Below are 17,438 nucleotides of genomic sequence, written 5' to 3' on the forward strand. Positions count from 1 at the left end.
TTAGGGAGTGTCATTTCTGCCAGAACATGTGTCCTTACAAAGGAGTGACTAGAGAAGAGTCACTCTTGATCTAAAATTCTGGACTAATGGAACTCCCCTCCTAAGGCATTTTTGCATGTATTTTCATTTCTGAGAGGAAATTTAAGCCCCAGTTCTTTGCCTTTTCTCTTACTGCCTTTCCTCTTCCCCATTATCCTGTGCAAAGAACTCATTCCTCTGAATCGCAGATTCTGTGCACAGGACAATGGAGGAAGGCATTCCTGTGAGTCACCTTCAGGGTCTTCCCTGTTGCTTATCCAAAGATGTGAGGCCTTCATTTAAAAAATACCATTTTTTTAAGAGTACAGAGCTCTGGTGGTCTTTTTATTTTTTATTAAATCCTCACCCAAGGATATTTTTTCCATTGCTTTTTCAGAGAGAGTGGGAGGGAGAGACACACACACATAGATTGGTTGCCTCTGCACGCGCCCCAACCGGGGCTGGGGATCAAGCCTGCAACCAAGATACGTGCCCTTGGCTGAAATCGAACCCGTGACCCTTCAGTCTGCAAGTGGATGCTCTAACCACTGAGCCAAACCAGCTTGGGTGAGGCCTTCATGTATTAATGTACATCTTAAATGTAAACTAGAATGTCTTCTACTCAGTCTCAAAAGTCTGCAAGAGTTTATTCCTCTTAGGTTAGAATCCACTAAGAATGATCACTTCACAATTGATTGTAAAGCTTACATATAAAAATTTGGCTCAGTTAACAGAGCCCAGGAAGACTCAAACCCTAATTCCAGATACACCTGGTCCCAAGTCCTGCCTGTGGCCATGATTTTAGCCAAGTGACCTCAACTCAAGGCTTCAGTGTTATCTTTAAAGCAGGGCTGATTTGTAGCATTGCTGTTGATCAGTGAACTGCTGTAGAGGGCCTGGCACGCAGTAGGTGTTAGGTAAATAATACCTGTTGCTGTTTCAAATCAGTTTGTAGTTTGGCCACTGCTGATGGGCTACCCTAGATGTGGTTAACTGGAGGAGAGAGGAAGGGGGTTGAAGCTTGGATTAGGGACAGATTATGCTGGATACTTCTTAACATGCCTCTGGTGTTGTAGTTGGAATTCCTTGGGTGCTTTTACCCTGATGGAGCCTTGAGTCCCCAGAATCCCTTCCTCAGCTGTGAGCTCAGCTAACAGTGCTAGGCCTCGCCCACCTCCCACAGCCCTGCCCTCTCCTGTCCACCCCCCTTGCTAACTCAGAATGGTGTTTAGAACTCACAGGTTTCTCCTCTTAAACTGAAACATGGTTTTCCCCTAGACACCACTTCAAAAAACCCTTGAGCAGGTGCCACTTATTTTCCCACTAGTCTTGGTGCCAGGTGGCAAGACCTGCATTTCTCTTCTGCCACCTTGATGCACTGTCGTCCTGAAGCATATGCCATCTGCTGGGACTACCCCGATCTGGTTGCTACCGGCCATTCCCCAGAGGTTGGCAGCTGACAGCCCCAGCCTAGGTGACTCACATCTCCATGTGTGGGTTCCCTAAACTGCTCCTGCTGTGACTAGCAGCTGAGTATGGTGGGAAGAGGCTTTGGAGTCAAATCTGGCTTTGAAACTGCCCTGCTGCTTGCTGCCTGATGAGGGCAAGTTCCATCATATGTAAACACCATGGCACTAAATCGCTGCAAGGCTCAGGTGCCCTTAAATGGGCTGGTATCTGTGAAGTGCCTGGCAGTGGCTAGATGGATACTGAGTAAATGTTTGCTCCCTTCCCTTCTGTCCCTCCCAGCAGGCCATGCTTTGAGCGTGGCCTTCACTTGGAACTGCTTCAACCACAGGACCTCAGGACCAACCCTGTGCTGACCACAGCCTTGATTGTTCCAGCTCCACTGCCCCTTCTCTGCCTTCAAAGCTTTTCTGTCCCTCCTCGCTCATCTCAGTTCTCTCTACCGGAGTTGTCTTGGCTTCACGCCCCTCTCCACTACAAGCGAGTATTCAGTCCCAATTCCTAAAGGCAACTCAGCTGGTAAGCTGCAGACTCCTAGCATCTATCACAGCGAAATGAGCCCTGGGTTGGTGCCCACACCTTTGATCCAGCTCTAGGGAACTCCCTGGGTGCTTCTGCTGCATGGGCGCTGCTCCGCTGTGTTCCCCTTTCTCAGGTATGAGCTACCGGCATCCTTTTTACTCCAAGCTGGTTACCACAACGGCCTGCTTCCTAAGAAAACAGGTCTGGTCACAGAACTTCCTTTTTCACCTCAACAAAGTTCTGTGATGTCACCTGCTTGCTCTTTATCTTGTGGGTGTATTTTCTTTTGAAACAAATCATTTACACACAGTAAAATGTCCAGATTTTAAATCTACAGCTTGTTAAGTTTTACCTATGTGTACCCCAAAACCAAGATGCAGAATACTTCATTACCCCAGAAATTCCCTCAGAAAGCCACTATTCTCACTTTAACCATAGAAGTTTTGCCTGTTCTTAAACTTCATATAAATGAACTTATGTATGTACATGATTTTATACTGGTTTCATGATTCAAATATTTTCCTATTCATAAGAGGAAAATTTAGGAAATGAGAAGAAACAAAAAAATTTGTAATACCACACTGCCAAGAGATGTCCATCGTTAATATTCTTCCCAGAGTTTTTGTTGCATATAAAACTTCATATTATAAATACTGTATTATCTCTATTGGGCACATTTCTGTTATATCTTTTTGATGGCTATGCAGTATTTCACTGAGTGGATGTACCATTAACTGATAAAAATCCTCTGTGACATTTAGGTTTAAAATTTTTCTTTTCTATATAGCAGGTTGATAACCTTGCAGTTAAATGTGCATGTCCATGCTTATTTTTTCAGGAAAAAAAAAAAATCCTAGATGTGAAATTACTGAGTTGAAATTGGAATGGAATTTTTTCCTTTTTTATATTTGTTTTTATCTCCAAATTGAAGTATAGAAAATTATACTCCTAGCAGCAGTGCCCAGTCTCCCATCTATGTCACCATCACCAAAACCTTTACCAACAACGATCATCCCCTTATGAATTGCTTGGATCACTTTACCGTCCACCTAAAAAGGTTTGGCATCTCCTCCCTTACAAAACCTTAACCTTGCTGTACCCACAGGTCACCGCCCTGTCTCTTCCCTGACAAGGTAGTTTGCACAACCAGCTTCCACTTCCTTCTTAATTTCATTTCCACTGACCTCTCATCACTCACCTGTGGCCTAATTACCATTTCCTTGGCCTCTTGCAAGATCTTCCTGAATGTAGTCCCCAGCTGGTGCCTGACACAGAGTAAGTGTCCCCCTGTTTCTGTTCCCACAGGTTGGGGGTCAGATTATGTGAACTAGCTAAAGAAATTTACACTTTAGCCCGGCTGGGCGTGGCTCAGTGGTTAAAGCGTCGACCTAGGATCCAGGCGATCGGGGTTCGATTCCCGGTCAGGGCACATGCCCGGGTTGCGGGCTGCAGCCAATCAGTGACTCTCTCATCATTGATGTTTCTGTCTCTCTCTCTCCCTCTCCCTTCCTCTCTCTGAAATCAATACAGATATATTAAAAAAAAAAAAAATTTACACTTTATCCTGAGGGTCATTGAGGAGCTCTAAGCAGGGGAGACACGTCAGATTGGGTTTCTGAAAGCTGATCCTGGATGGGAGGGGGCAAGACAGCAAGCAAGATTAAGGTGACGTGGTGGATGGAGTGTTAGATTAGGAGACTCACAGGATGGAGAGAAGCTAGTGGTGGACATGAGCACTGTTTATAAGGTGCTATGACCAAAACTTGGAGGCTGGCTAGATATGGGCGGGGAAGAAGAAAGAAAGTGGATGAAGCCCAGGTTTCAAACTGGATTTAGGAACAAAGACAGTCACTGGTGACCCTGATAGGTGCTATTCCAGTGGAGTACAGTGTCTAGGCAGAAGACGCAAATGGGAGACGTGGGAAGACTGAATATCAGCTCTCACAAGGTCCGTCCGTGAAAGGTATGGGGGCGCGCGGGACAGCCTGGGAGGAGTCAGGACTGAGGACAGGTCCTTATTTGTTTGAGAGTAGGGGAAACTTCATTATGTTTAAATGCTAAAAACAATGAAGGTTAGAGAAAGGTTGAAAATACACAGAGAAAGACGTCACTGGAGTGGTGGGAGGAGCAGACCTTAGGAGGAAGGTAGGACAGAAGTCAGTGCAATTGTAGGTTTGCAGGCAGAAGTTGAGGGCGTCCCCAGGTGATGGCCTGTCAGGCTCAGGAAAGAGAGTGGTGTCAGAGGTCTAAGGAGACTGAGGAAGATTTGAAACAGCTGTTTTAGTAGGAGAGGGGGTAGGAGGTCTGGGCAAATTGAGGGCCCAGGTGAAACAGACCAGAATACGCAGTAGGAGCAGGCACCTCACTTGTTAGCCGCTTGTCACCAGTCTACCGTCCTCGTGGCTGTCAGTTTCTTTCTGAAAAGAGGTCACACATGGGCATTCAGAAGTTCTCAGTGCTCCTTTGTCCAGCGCCCCAGCCTAGCAGCCAGGGCCCTCGGCTCTGGGGCCCTCAGGAACGTCATAGCTTCATTTGTCTGTTTCTCCACATGGGCACACTCCTCTGTCACAGATCTCTTGATTGCTCCCTAGACGCACCAGGTACTTGTCCACCTAAAGCCAGACTGAGACAACTGATACTCAAAGAAATGGTTTAAAGGTGTGCTGGCAGTTTTTCAAACTCCTCTGATTGCCAGAGAGGCAAGTACCTAGACGGCATGATTGTAGTCTCCCAGAATTACATACAAGACTCTAGCTTGGCTCTGGCTTCATTATGACCCAGATACCAGCGAGCAGAGTAGATTCAATCACTATTGGTAAGGAATACCAATTTGGACACCTAGAATGTGCACACACCTGGCGTTCTCACACAGCTCTTACCTTTTGGTGCCTTTATCAGAGGGCTTTAGTTGGCAAGCAACAAACAGGAAACCCACTCTAGCTAATTTAAGGGGGGAAAACTGATGTGTTGGAAGAGGGGGTCAGTCTCGGAATTGAAAGCCAGACCTCAGAAAGGGTGGGTCGAGGGTGGTTGTGGACAGGGGGTGTCAGGGTTCCCACCTTTGGGGTGGAGGAGCATGACTGGCAAGCAGAATGAGGCTTGTGCTTAGCTCCACCCCATATAATGCGGCAGAGCCTTTAAAAAAAAATCGCAGAAAAGTATAAAGAAAAAGTAACCATTATTGACATTCCCACAACCCAAAAAGATTAATATTTTGCATATTTGCTTCCAGATTTTTTTCTCTGGTCACACCTTGGTATAAAAAAAAAATCACATAAAATCTTTATACAGTTGCTAAAATAACTCCAGTCATGCTCAGCACATATGGCTGATTTGTGGCAGAGCTGGGCTCAGTGCCCACCCCTCAGGTGACCTTCGGGGTGTTGAGCTCTCTGCTGTTAGGAGGGCTTTCCCAGCATGCTTTTCCTCAGTTTCTGAGGTCGAAATAACAGCAGAGGCCCATAATTTGTCCCAGCTTGTCAGGACTGCAGGGGCTGGGAAGGGGGGATGCAAGGAGTCCTTGACCTATGAATGAATAATTGGAAATGAGACAGATAACAGTGACCTTCACTATGCTGGACACTGGAAAGAAAGAGAGGGCTGGCCTCTGTAAGGTCACCTGCGCCCTGGGCCTGGGGTCGGCTTCCTGCACCTTTCCCTCCCCAAGCTCACTCATGTGTTCACGTGCCAATCTATTCAGAACGCACTCACTGGTGCCTACTGTGCTCTTGCCCTGTTGCTAGGGTCCGGGAGTGTGGTGAACGTGAGGGCCCTCGGTCTGGTGAAGCAGAGGCCTGGGCAGCCGGCAGCACTGATCATACCGGGGAGACGTGGAGAAGAGCCAGCCGCGGGTGCGGAGGGAGCCCAGAGTGGAAGCGAGGGCTGCTCCGGCTTGAGGGAGGGCGCTGGTGGGAGTTCACCAACGGGAGACACGGGCTAGCCTTTGGGAACGGAGCCTGCTTAGCAGGAGGGGAGAAGTTAAAGCACTGGAGGCAATGCAGTGTGGTTCAAGGGCAAAAGGGTGCAGGGCACAGACAAACTTGGGTCTGATCCCAGCTCCGCTGTTTATTGGCTCTGGGATCTGGGGAAAGTCGTGTCCCCTCTCTGAGCCTCAGGCCAGTCCTCAGCAGGAGAAAGGCAGTCACAGCTTTCCAGTCAAAAAAGCAGCAGGACCCTGCGAGGGACAACTCCGCAGCTCGCTGGGCGCTCACAAAATGCCCGTGGTCTTCCAAGCAGAGGGAATAGCGCACAGCACAGGGATCAGAGCCACGAGGCCCTGGGGCAGCTGGAGGGGAGGAGAAGAGGAAGGGGGGCTGATAAGAGCAAGACTAGTTTGGGAAACTGGCTCTTCTACTGCCACTATCCCCTCCCAAAGGGGAGCCAGGGGAAACCGGGCAGCACAGCATGGAAACCCATTTCTTTCACATCATCAACCTTCCTCTGAAATGACAAAGGAGGTTTATATTTGGGGCTGAAATCAGTCTGGCTTCAGTCTCCCCATCAAGAGGAATTCCACTGGTTTGGCTCAGTGGTTAGAACGTCAGCCCGAGGACTGAAGGGTCCTGGGTTTGATTCTGGCCAAGAGCATGTACCTCGGTTGCAGGTTGGATCCCCAGCCCTGGTCCGGGCACGTGCGGGAGGCAACCAATGGATGTGTCTTTCTCACATCCATGTTTCTCTCCCTCCCTTCCACTCTCTCTGAAAGACAATGGGGAAAAAAATATCCTCGGGTGAGGATTTAAAAAAAAGGAATTCCACTGCCTTTTGTGCCCAGGAAGTTGTTGATGGTGTGCGGGGGCAGAGGGACGCCTGAAGGAGGGGGAAGAAGGCCTGTTAGGACTTTTCAAAAGTGGAGTCGCTGACTTGAGGATTGCAGGAGTGGAGAGACTAGAAGGCTATCCTGATTCTCCCATTTCCACCTGAGCCTAGACGGGGGCCTCCCTGAGCCTCAGTTCCTCCAAATAGAAACTGAAGATGCATGCCCTGGCCAGTGTGGTGCAGTGTGGAGCATCTTCCCATGCACAAAATGTCACTGGTTCGACTCCCAGTCCAGGCACATACCAGGATTGTGACTCAATCTCCAGTGGGGAGCATGCAGGAGGCAGCCAATTGATGTTTATCTCTCTCCTTCTTCCTTCCACGCTCTCTAAAATCAATAAAAACATATATTTTTAAAAAGTTCTTTAAAAAAAGAAACTGAAGATACATAACCTCAACTCAGGGTGCTAAGGAGCAAATGAAACACTGATTTATAAGGCCACCTGGAACCTGGCCTCTGCCCTCTCCAGCTTCACCCTGTGTGCTCTTGCTCAAACTCATCCTTGCCTCTGGGCCTTTGCACATTCTGTTCCTTCCTTCCAGAATGCTTTTCTCTTGACTAGCTCCTTCTCATCGTCAGTTCTCACTAATCTCAATATCACCTCCTCTGAGAGACCCATCTGCATGTCAGGGTATCCCTGCCCCTGTGTTCTCCTTCATGGCTCTTGTTGTAATTGGAAAGTACTGTTTATTTGTATCTATCTCTTCTTCTGGGATGCCAGCCTCCTCGAGGCAGGAACTTTGCCTCATTCACCAGAGTTTCCCCAGTACCTAGAACAGTGCCTGGTTTGGGTGGAAGCACTTAGCCAGTTTTGTTGAATGAATTTATTTAGCACACAAATGACATGCCAAGCACCCTACCAGACCCTGAGGACCAGTGGCAACTACATAGCTGTACAGAGTGTTTAGGCTGTTACACCCTCTGAGCCCAGAGAACAGCTCAGTTCTGTCAGTATAAAGACTGAGCTTGAAGGACACTAAGGCCAAGAGTGGTGAGAAACACCCAGTCCTGGAGCTCTACCCTTCTTCCTCCAAGGAAAACTTATGGTGTATACCCTTTGGAAAAATACCTATTATACCACTGACAGTAAAATAAAGACACACCACTTTACTGCCAAATCATTCATTCATTCATTCAAAAAATGGCCACCATGGGCCAGGCTGGCACATGTAGATGCTGGCAGGCAGAGCTTCTGACAGAAAGGAGGTAACAAGAATGACCTCCTAGCCCTGGTTGGGTAGCTCAGTTGGTTAGAGCATCCTCCTGACACGCCCAGGTTGTGAGTTCGTTCCCCAGTCAGGGTGCATCCAATGAATACATAAATAAGTGGAACAACAAATCTCAGTCTCTCTCTCTCATCCCATCTCTCTCTCTCAAATCATTTTTTAAATAAGTTTAAAATAGAGAAAAGAATGACCTCCTACCCCTCAACCACAGCCACACCTGAATATAACAGAACTTTGGACCAAACAGGATAGGATTTTAATCAGATTCATAATTCTCTGTCTTTATCCAATTTCCCACAGGTTTTTATTATTTTTTATTTTGAAATATAGATTTATAGGAAGTTCAAAAATATTACAAAAAGATTTTGTGAACCCTTAATGATAATATATTTTTTGTTTTTTCTTCTTTTTTAAACTGAATTTATTGGGGTGACATTGGTTCGCAAAATCATACAGGTTTCAAGTATACAACTCAATTAAACCTCATCTGCACCCTGCATAGTGCGCCGATTGCCCCAGGCAGTCTCCTTCTGTCCCCATTTTCCCTGCTTTTGCCAGCCTCCTCCCAGTCCCTCACCCCCTTTCCCTCTGGCCATCGCCACACTGTTGTCTGGGTCTCCGTGTTATGTTTTTTGTTTAATCCCTTCACCTGCTTTCATCCAGTCCCTCCAATGCCCCCCACCCCCCAATAGCTCTCAGTCAGTTCCATGTATCCACCCCTGCCTCTGTTTCTGTTTTGTTCATCAGTTTATTTTGTTCATTACATCCTACATATAAGTGAGATCATATGGTATTTGTCTTTCTCTGACTGGATTTTTTCACTTAGCATAATAATCTTCAGGTTCATCCATGCTGTTGCAAAGGTAAGAATTCTTTATTTGTTAATCCTCACTAGAGGGTATTTTTTCCATTTTTTTTTGTTTTGTTTTTTCCCCAGAGAGAGAATGGAAAGGAGAGAGGGAGGAGGAGCGAGAGAGAGAAACATCGATGTGAGAGAGACACATTGATTGGTTGCCTCCCACACGCGCCCCAACCGGGACAGGGAGAACCTGCAATCCAGGTATGTGTCCTTGACCGGGAATCGAACCCACAACTCTTTGGTGCTTGGGTCAACACGCTAACCACTGAGCCACACAGGCCAGGGCTAAGAATTTTTTTTTTTTTTTCACCCGCCAAGTAATATTATGTCCCACAGCTTTTTTATCCACTCATCTACTGATGGGCACTTGAGCTGTTTCCAGATCTTGGCAATTATAAATAATGCTGCATCATACATAGGGGTGATATAATCTTTTGAATTAGTGTTTTAGTTTTCTTGTGCTCCGGCAGCACATATACTAAAAAAAGCTTTCTTAGGATATATTACCAGTGGGGTATCTGGGTCAACAGACAGAAGCATCAATCAGCCACCCCCTGCACGTCCCCTACTGGAGATTGAGCCCACAACCCTGGCATGTGCCCTCACCAGGAATCGAACTGGCTACCTCTCAGTGCATGGGATGACTAAGCCACACCGGCCAGGGCTGGGCATATGTCTTTGTCTCCCCGTTTTGTCTCTGTGTATAGGTAGATCTGCTATGACTCCCAAACTTGTTATGATGGCTTTATGATGAAGGTGTCTTGTTGGGCTGTGGTACGATCTTCCAGATCACCTGAGCTCCACGTTCCAGAAATGTTTTTTGTGTGTTATGTGCACCCTCCTGTTGTAGTTGAGTCTTGAATGCTATTGGCCCTTTCATGGGTGGAGTTAACCCTTCAGGCTGGCTGACTATAAGGATAAACCTCAATCACCACGTGTGAGTCACTGCCGGGGCTGCTCCCTGAGGCGGAGTTGTTCCCAGAAGAGTCTGGTGCCTGCCAGAATCCACCTATGGGTGTGCTGCTTCTGTGGCTAGTTGCGTTGAGCTCTGGTGTGGTCTGAAACATACCCTGCCCTGCTGTGCTCAGTTCCATGGAGGGAAGGGAGCTGGGGCATTTGGAGTGTGTGTCCCTTGGAGGCTATTGTCTGGGGCCAAGACGAAGGGCTTGGCCCCCTCCTGCAGGCTGGACTGGCATCACCCCCAGTAGAAGACTCTTGATCTGTCCCTTCCCTCCATGGAACGGAGCACAGCAGGGTGGGGTATGTCGGACTTGGAGGGACAGATCCACACATTCTCTGGTTGGGGGTGGTGCTGCAAGCCTGTAGGAGAGGGGAAGGCACTTCCTCCCCTTCCTGGGATAGTGCTTGCAGGGGAGATAGGAGTGGCACCCTGTGATGTAGCCACACAACCCAGCACTCTCCTGTCTGGTTCTTAGACAAAAACTTCTCTGGAAGACATGCTCCAAATGTCCCAACTCTACCTGGCACTCTGATCCCCTTGCTTGACTGAACCCAGCAGGATGAGGCCAGCCAAATAAATGATTTTAACAGGTGAAGGGAGAGGCTCCAAATGTGCGCTCAAGGTCTGGGAGACTGGATCCCTTTCCAAAGTCACACAGTTGTGATTGTCTGAATCTCTGCCGAGAGCCTCCCCAGAAAAAGAGTACCCCAAAGGTCACTGCTGAGTGCAGCCAGCAGATCCCTCCACAGGACCTGACCACAGAAGACTGGCCCACCAGCAGTCAGGGCACTGGGCAGTGTACTTCCCAGGCTGGTGCTATAACAATAGGAGTGCTTGTCCTTGGAAAGGTGGCATCTGGATCTCCAGCAGACTCCCTTGTCTCCCAGGCAGACTGAACCCCACTGATTTTCACCACCAGGTGCTATGCAGACTCCTCTTCCTGTCTCTGTTGCTCTGGGTTGGGGATCCGTGAGTGGGGTTGAGACTCCACGCTCCTAGTAGGAGGGAGTTTTGCAGCTGAGATATCGCTCTGGCTTTTCGGCCATTGCTTGTAGGTGCAGGGACCAGCCCTTTTCACATCTCCACCCGTCTTACCAGTCTCTATGTGGCTTCTTCTGTAAATCCTTGGTTATAATATATATTTTAAAATTTATCTTTATCGTTGAGAGTATTACAGGTGTCCCATTTCCCCCCCCGCCCCGAATTGATCCCCTCCACTTCACTCCCACCCCATCCCCAGGCCTTCATCCCGTTATTGACTGTGTCCATGGGTTATGCATATATGCATATAACTTCTTTGGTCAATCTCTTCCCACCCTCCACCTCCCTTCTCTCTTCCCTCTGAAATATGATCCTCTGTGCTTCCTTCCCTCTGAAATATGATCCTCTGTGCTTCCTGGACTTGTAAGACTATTTTTTCCCCCAGGTAGGGGGAGTTTTCTGTCATTATTTTTTCAAATAGGTTTTCAATTTCTTGGTCTTTTTCTTCCCCTTCTGGCACCCCAATAATTTGAATGTCGAGCTGCTTGAAGTTGTCCCAGAGGCTCCTTATACTATCTTCATATTTCTGGATTCTTTTTTCTTTTGTTCTTCTGCTTGGGTGTTTTTTGTTTCCTCATGTTCCAAATTGCTGATTTGATTCTCCATGTCCCCTACTCTACTGCTGACTCCCTGTAAATTATACTTCATTTCAGTTTATGTAGTCTTCATTTCAAATTGGCACTTTATTATGTTATCGATTTTCTCAGTTATTTCCCTAATAATATGCTTAAACATCCTTATAAACAAAATTCTGAACTCTGTATCTGTTAGCTTGCTTGGATATATTTCATTTAGTTCATCTTCTAGAGATTTCTTCTGTTCTTTCCTTTGTGACATGTTTCTTTGCCTCCACATTTTGGCTGCTTCCAGGTGTTTGTTTCTATAGGTAGAGCTGCTATGTCTCCTGGAATTTGTAGGGTGGCTTTGTGTAGTAGGTGTCCTGTAGGGTCCAGTGGCTCAGCATCCCCAGTCACCTGAGCTGGGCCTTCTAGGTGCTCCCCTGTGTGGGCTGTGTGCACTGTCCTGTTGTAGTTGAGCTTTGGTTGCTGTTGGCGTCACTGGGAGGAATTGACCCTCAGACCAATCAGCTGTGAGGACCAGCTGCAGCTACAGTCAAAGAGCTGCTGTGCTGGAGACACCCCTATGGAGCAGGATTTACTTCAGTGGAGCTTTGGTGTTCACCAAGTGCACCCCTTGAGTGTGTCACTCATGGAGGTGGTAGGGTTGTAATCCAGCGTGGTCAAGTCTGACCACCAGGTGCACTGTCTCTGGGGCCTCCTGGGAGGTGCAAAGTCAGCCTCTGCCAGTGCCTTGCCCAGGGCCGCCCAGCATGAGCTACACAGCAAACCATAGTTGGCTGCTACTTGTGCTGAGCTTGGAGGTGTCCAGGAGAGGCCAAGCTATGATCCAATGCAGCTGCCGCTAGTGCCAGGCCTGGGGCCACTTATCAAGCCGTATGGGGCCCGCTGCTGCTTGTTTGAGAGATTTTAGGAAAGTCCTAAGCATGAGGCTCAAGAGGCCACTTGCACAGAAAAGCCCCTGGAAATGGCCTGGATGAGCTGCAGGTGGGGAGGGGCGGGGCCTCCGGGAATCACGGGGCGGGGCCACAGGTGTGAGCCAGGTGCTGGCGATTCAAATATGGCGCCTGCCTGCCGGCTGTGCGGGGAGGACTCGCCAAAGGAGCCATGGCCTCTGCCAGCCTTTCTGCCTGGGAGAAAGCTGCCCCTCCATCTCTCGCCCCAACTTCAGGCAGGTTAGTTCCTCCCCGAGTGTCCCAGGTCCTTTCAGGCTGCCGCCCGGTGCTGGGCTCAGAGGGAGCGTCCGAGTGAGTCCGTGCGCGGGCCCTTTAGGAGGAGCTGCTGGGGCTCCCGCAGCCTCCGCGACCCTCAGGGACAGTCCCCGCTGGTTCCACAGCCCGGAGTTGTGGGGACGTCTCTTCCCAGCCTGGAGCCCTGGGCTGGGGGCCTGCTGTGGGGCTGGGACCCCTCCCTCCTCTGGGAAACCCCCACCGCTGAGCTGTCCTCCCGGGTTTAAACCGCGGCAGTGGGTGTGGGCCCTCGGCCGGTCTCTGAGATTCAGCCCCGATCCGCCTGTGTCTCCGCCCCTCCTCCCGGTCTTGGTGCATCTTCAGTTTCCCCGGTTGTGGGGCTTCTGTTCCACCAGATCTCAGGAGGCTCTGAGTGCTGGTGGTTCTGTATTTTAGTTGTAATTTTGATGTGGTTGCGGGAGGCGGCGGGTGCAGCTGTTACCTACACTGCCATCTTGATATGTCTCCCTTGGTTATAATATTTCAGTTCATCTAGGTTTCAGTTGGTTATTCAGGTTGATTGGTGTATAAATTATCTGTAAATCTGGTTTGGGGCTGGGAACTGGTGAGTGTAGCTTCCACCTACTCTGCTGTCATCTTGGAAAATCTGATAATACCTTTTATAAAACCAGAAACCTGACATTGGCACAATCCCCGGATTTCATTTGTTTTAAATGTACCCATTTGTGTGGGGGGTTGGGGGGCTGGGGGGTTGTTTCTGTCCATTTCATCACATGTACAAATTTGTGTAATCACACCATAATCAAGAACGGTTCCATCACCACAAAGGTCTTCCTCCTGCTACCCCCAACTTTTTTCCCCCATCTCTAACCCCGGCAACCACTAATCTATTTTTCATCTCTCTAATGTTATCATTTTGATAGTCACATAAAATAAAGGATGATAGATTTAAAGGTAAAACTATTATTTTAATTGTTTTAGTAGATGTGTAATAATGTAACTATGGTTTAATTTGCATTTTCTTAATTGTTAATGGTGTTGAACACAAGAAATATCCTCTGCTGAAATGTATGTTGATGTCTTTTGCCTACTTTCTAAGTCAGCAATTTTCAACTCGTGTGCCACAAGAATTTTTAAAATATCAATACCTATTTATTTTATCAGGGGCACTGACCTCTTTGCCCTTAGATTGTCTAATAAAAAATGGCAACAGCCAACACAACAATAGCCGTCCAGCGAGAATGAATCAAAATTATACCTATTTTGCCCTGGCTGGTGTGGCTCAGTGGTTGGAGCATCAGCCTGTGCACTAAAGGGTCTCAGGTTCAGTCCCTGGCCCCGGTCCAGGTGTGTGTGGGAGGCCACCAATTGATGTGTCTCTCACTGATTTTTCTCTTTCTCTCTCCCCCTCCCTTCCACTCTCTCTAAAAATCAATGGAAAAAAATAACCTTGAGTGAGGATTAACAAAGAACAACAAAAAATTATACCTAATTTCTTTGTCAGAGTGGCAAAAAATATTTTTTTTGGTGTGCCACAGAATTTTAATAGTTTGTGTGCCATGAGATGAAAAAAGTTGAAAATTGCTACTCTAAGTGGAATGTTTGTTGAGTTTTGAGAGTTCTTTATATACCTGAGATATGAGTCCCTTGTCAGATATGTGATTTGCAAATTGTTTTAATTTTTTTATGGAGTCTAGTTTATTGATTTTTTGGGGGGGATTGTGTCTTTGGTGTCATGTGTAAGAACTCTTCAGCTAGCCCTACATCCTAGTGAAGAGTTTTACTTGTTTTCTTCTAAAAGTTTTCTAGCTTTATGTTTTACCTTTAAATCTGTGGTCCTTTATTTTTATTTTTAATTGAATTTATTGAGATGACAGTGGTTAATAAAATTATAGGTTTCAGGTGTACAATTTTATAATACATCATCTGTATATTGCATTGCGTGTTTACTACACCAATTCAAGTCTCCTTCCATCACCATGGATCCCCGCCCCCACTTTCTTCTTTCTCCCTCACTCCCTTTCCCCTCTGTATGATCCATTTTGAGTTCATTTTTGTACGAAGTGTAAGGTTTAGTTAGATTCTTTTTTTTTCTTCTGCTATGGAAATCCAATTACCCCAGTATTATTTGTTGAAGACTATCCTTCATCAAATGTTCAAAAATTAGTTGGCCATTCTTTCATGGGTCTGTTACTGGGTTCTTTTCTCTGTTCCATTCATCTACTTGCCTACTCCTCTGCCAAAACACATTAACTCAGCTCTACAGTAAATCTTAAAATCAAGTAGCGTGATTTAAAAAAAAAAGTTTTTATTGATTTCAGAGAGAAGAAGGGAGAGGGAGAGAGAGAGAAGCATCAATGATGAGAGAGTCATTGATCGGCTGCCTCCTGCACGCCCCCTACTGGGGATCCAGCCCACAACCTGGGCATGTGCCCTGGCCTGGAATTGAGCTGCGATCTCCTGGATCCTAGGTTGAGGCTCAACTGCTGAGCCACGTGGACTGGGCTAGAGTGATTCTTCATGCTTTATTCTTGTTTTTCAAAATTGTCCTACTTACTCTGGTTTCTTTGCCTTTTTATATAAATTTAAAAATAGGTATGCTTGTATCTGAAAAAACCGACTCTGCTAAAATTTTGATAGGAATTGCATTAAACCTACAGATCAATTTGGGAAGAAATGACATCTTTACTATGTTGAGTCTTCCAATCAAAGAACATGACATATGTTTATTTATGTAGTTGTTTGATTTCTTTCAGCACTGTTTTGTAGTTTTCAACATATAGTAGTCCCCCCTTTCCCATGGTTTCATTTTCTGTGATTTCAGTTACCCAGTGATCAACTGTGGTCTGAAAATAGTAAATGGAAGATTCATAAATAAACAATTTATAAGTTTTAAATTGCTAGCTGCTCTGAATAGCATGATACAGTCTCTCACCATCCCACTCTGTCCAACCTCTGTCCCACCTGGGATGTGAATCATCCCTTTGTCCATCATATCCATGCTATCTATGCTCCCCATGGTATGGCAGTGCTTGTGTTCAAAGTGCTTTTTAAAAAAAATTTTTTTTAAATTAATAATGGCCCCAAAGCTCAAGAGTAGTGATTCTGGCAATTCAAATTTCCCCAAGAGAAGCCATAAAGTGTATGTATGCATGTATTTTAAAAAATTAAAATATATAAGGTTCAGTACTCTTTGACATTTTAGGCATCCAGTGGCGGGTCTCAGAATGTATCCCCTACAGTCAAGAAGGAACTACTGTAGAAGTTTTGTAACATTTTGTTAGGTTTATACATGTTTCATTTTTCTTTTATTACAAATGGTATTGTTTTTCAGTTTCCTTGTACTCAGTTAGTATATAGGAATACGATTAACTTTTGTGTATTGATCTTGTGTTCTATGACCTGATGAACTCATTTAGTTCTAGTGTTTTTTTGATAGATTTTTTGGGATTTTCTACAGATTTTCATCATATCTACAAACAGGGAGCTTTATTCCTTTTCTTCCTTGTATGCCTAACTTTATTTCTTTTCTTGCTTTACTACGCTGGCTAGGACTTCCAGTATGATGCTGAGTGGGAGTGGTGAAAGATCAGAACATCTTTCATTGTTCTGATCTCAGCAGGGAGGCAGTTTTTCATACCAAGAAGCAGAGGTTTTTATGTAGATGCTCTTTATCAAATTGAGGAAGTTGCCCTCTATTGCTAGCTTGCTGAGTTATCATGAATGAATTTGGGCATTTTTATTTTGCATCAATTGATATAATCATGTGATTTTTCTTTCCCAGTATTCTTTTCAGTATTTCTTGAACTACTGAAAAAAACTGCGAGACTTCTTTACCTGACAATTTTCTCAGACCAGGGCCCAGGGAACTCAGTTGCTACCACCAGTCTAGTCTACCATGTCCCGTGTGCTACGGAGAATGTAACTTGAGCCCAACATGTGGCTAAATGGAAATACTGCCCATAGTATGTATCCACTCCCAGAGATTTACAACACGTCTGTGTGGTCAAGGCTCAGAAAAGCCCTGCAACTCAGGCTCCTGTTACCTTCAACTTGGGGTTCCCCAAACTTAATCAATTGGAGCCCCCCTTTTCTTGGGGGGTACAAACCCCATCCTGTTCCCATAGGACTTCCTCTGAAACACACTTAGGACATCACTCAACTGATTCTGTCCCCAAAGGCTGACAGAGAAGTGCCCTGACCAAGGTTACAGACAGTGGCATCACAGATACAAGGCCCTAGGTCTCCTGACCCCAGCCCACTGTTCCTGCTCCAGACCATGCTGCTTCCTGCAGCACCATAGTCGGTATGGGTAAGAGGAATGCAACATCACCATCTGGTCCTGTTGGTGGTTCTCAGGCCCTTGTCTCCAGAGCCTGGGGATGAGGGCCTCCAGTTCATGTAGTCTCAGTGGGTCAGGTTAGGGTGGGCGGGTGTGTAACGCAGGCTGGGTAAATAACACTGCTGTAGCTCCACGACGGCAGCAAAGGGTTCAAGGATGGGTACACAACCCAAGTTTGAGTAACAAGACACCATCCCAGCAATTGTTAGAATTCGCAGGATAAATGATTTTCCCGTGTAGATTATGCTAAACTACAGAAAACTGAGCTAGAGCTACCACCACACAGAAAGGACTCCTTGGAAACAAAGTTGTAAGATGAAGGGAGCCTTGACCCAGTCATGCTTGAAGAACCTACCTCCAGAACTTAAATGACAGACCAGTAAGTGATGCCTTCATCAAACCAGTTAAATGGAAT

Source organism: Miniopterus schreibersii (genome assembly GCF_964146895.1).
Source record: "Miniopterus schreibersii genome assembly, chromosome: 4".
Lineage (NCBI taxonomy): Eukaryota > Metazoa > Chordata > Mammalia > Chiroptera > Miniopteridae > Miniopterus > Miniopterus schreibersii.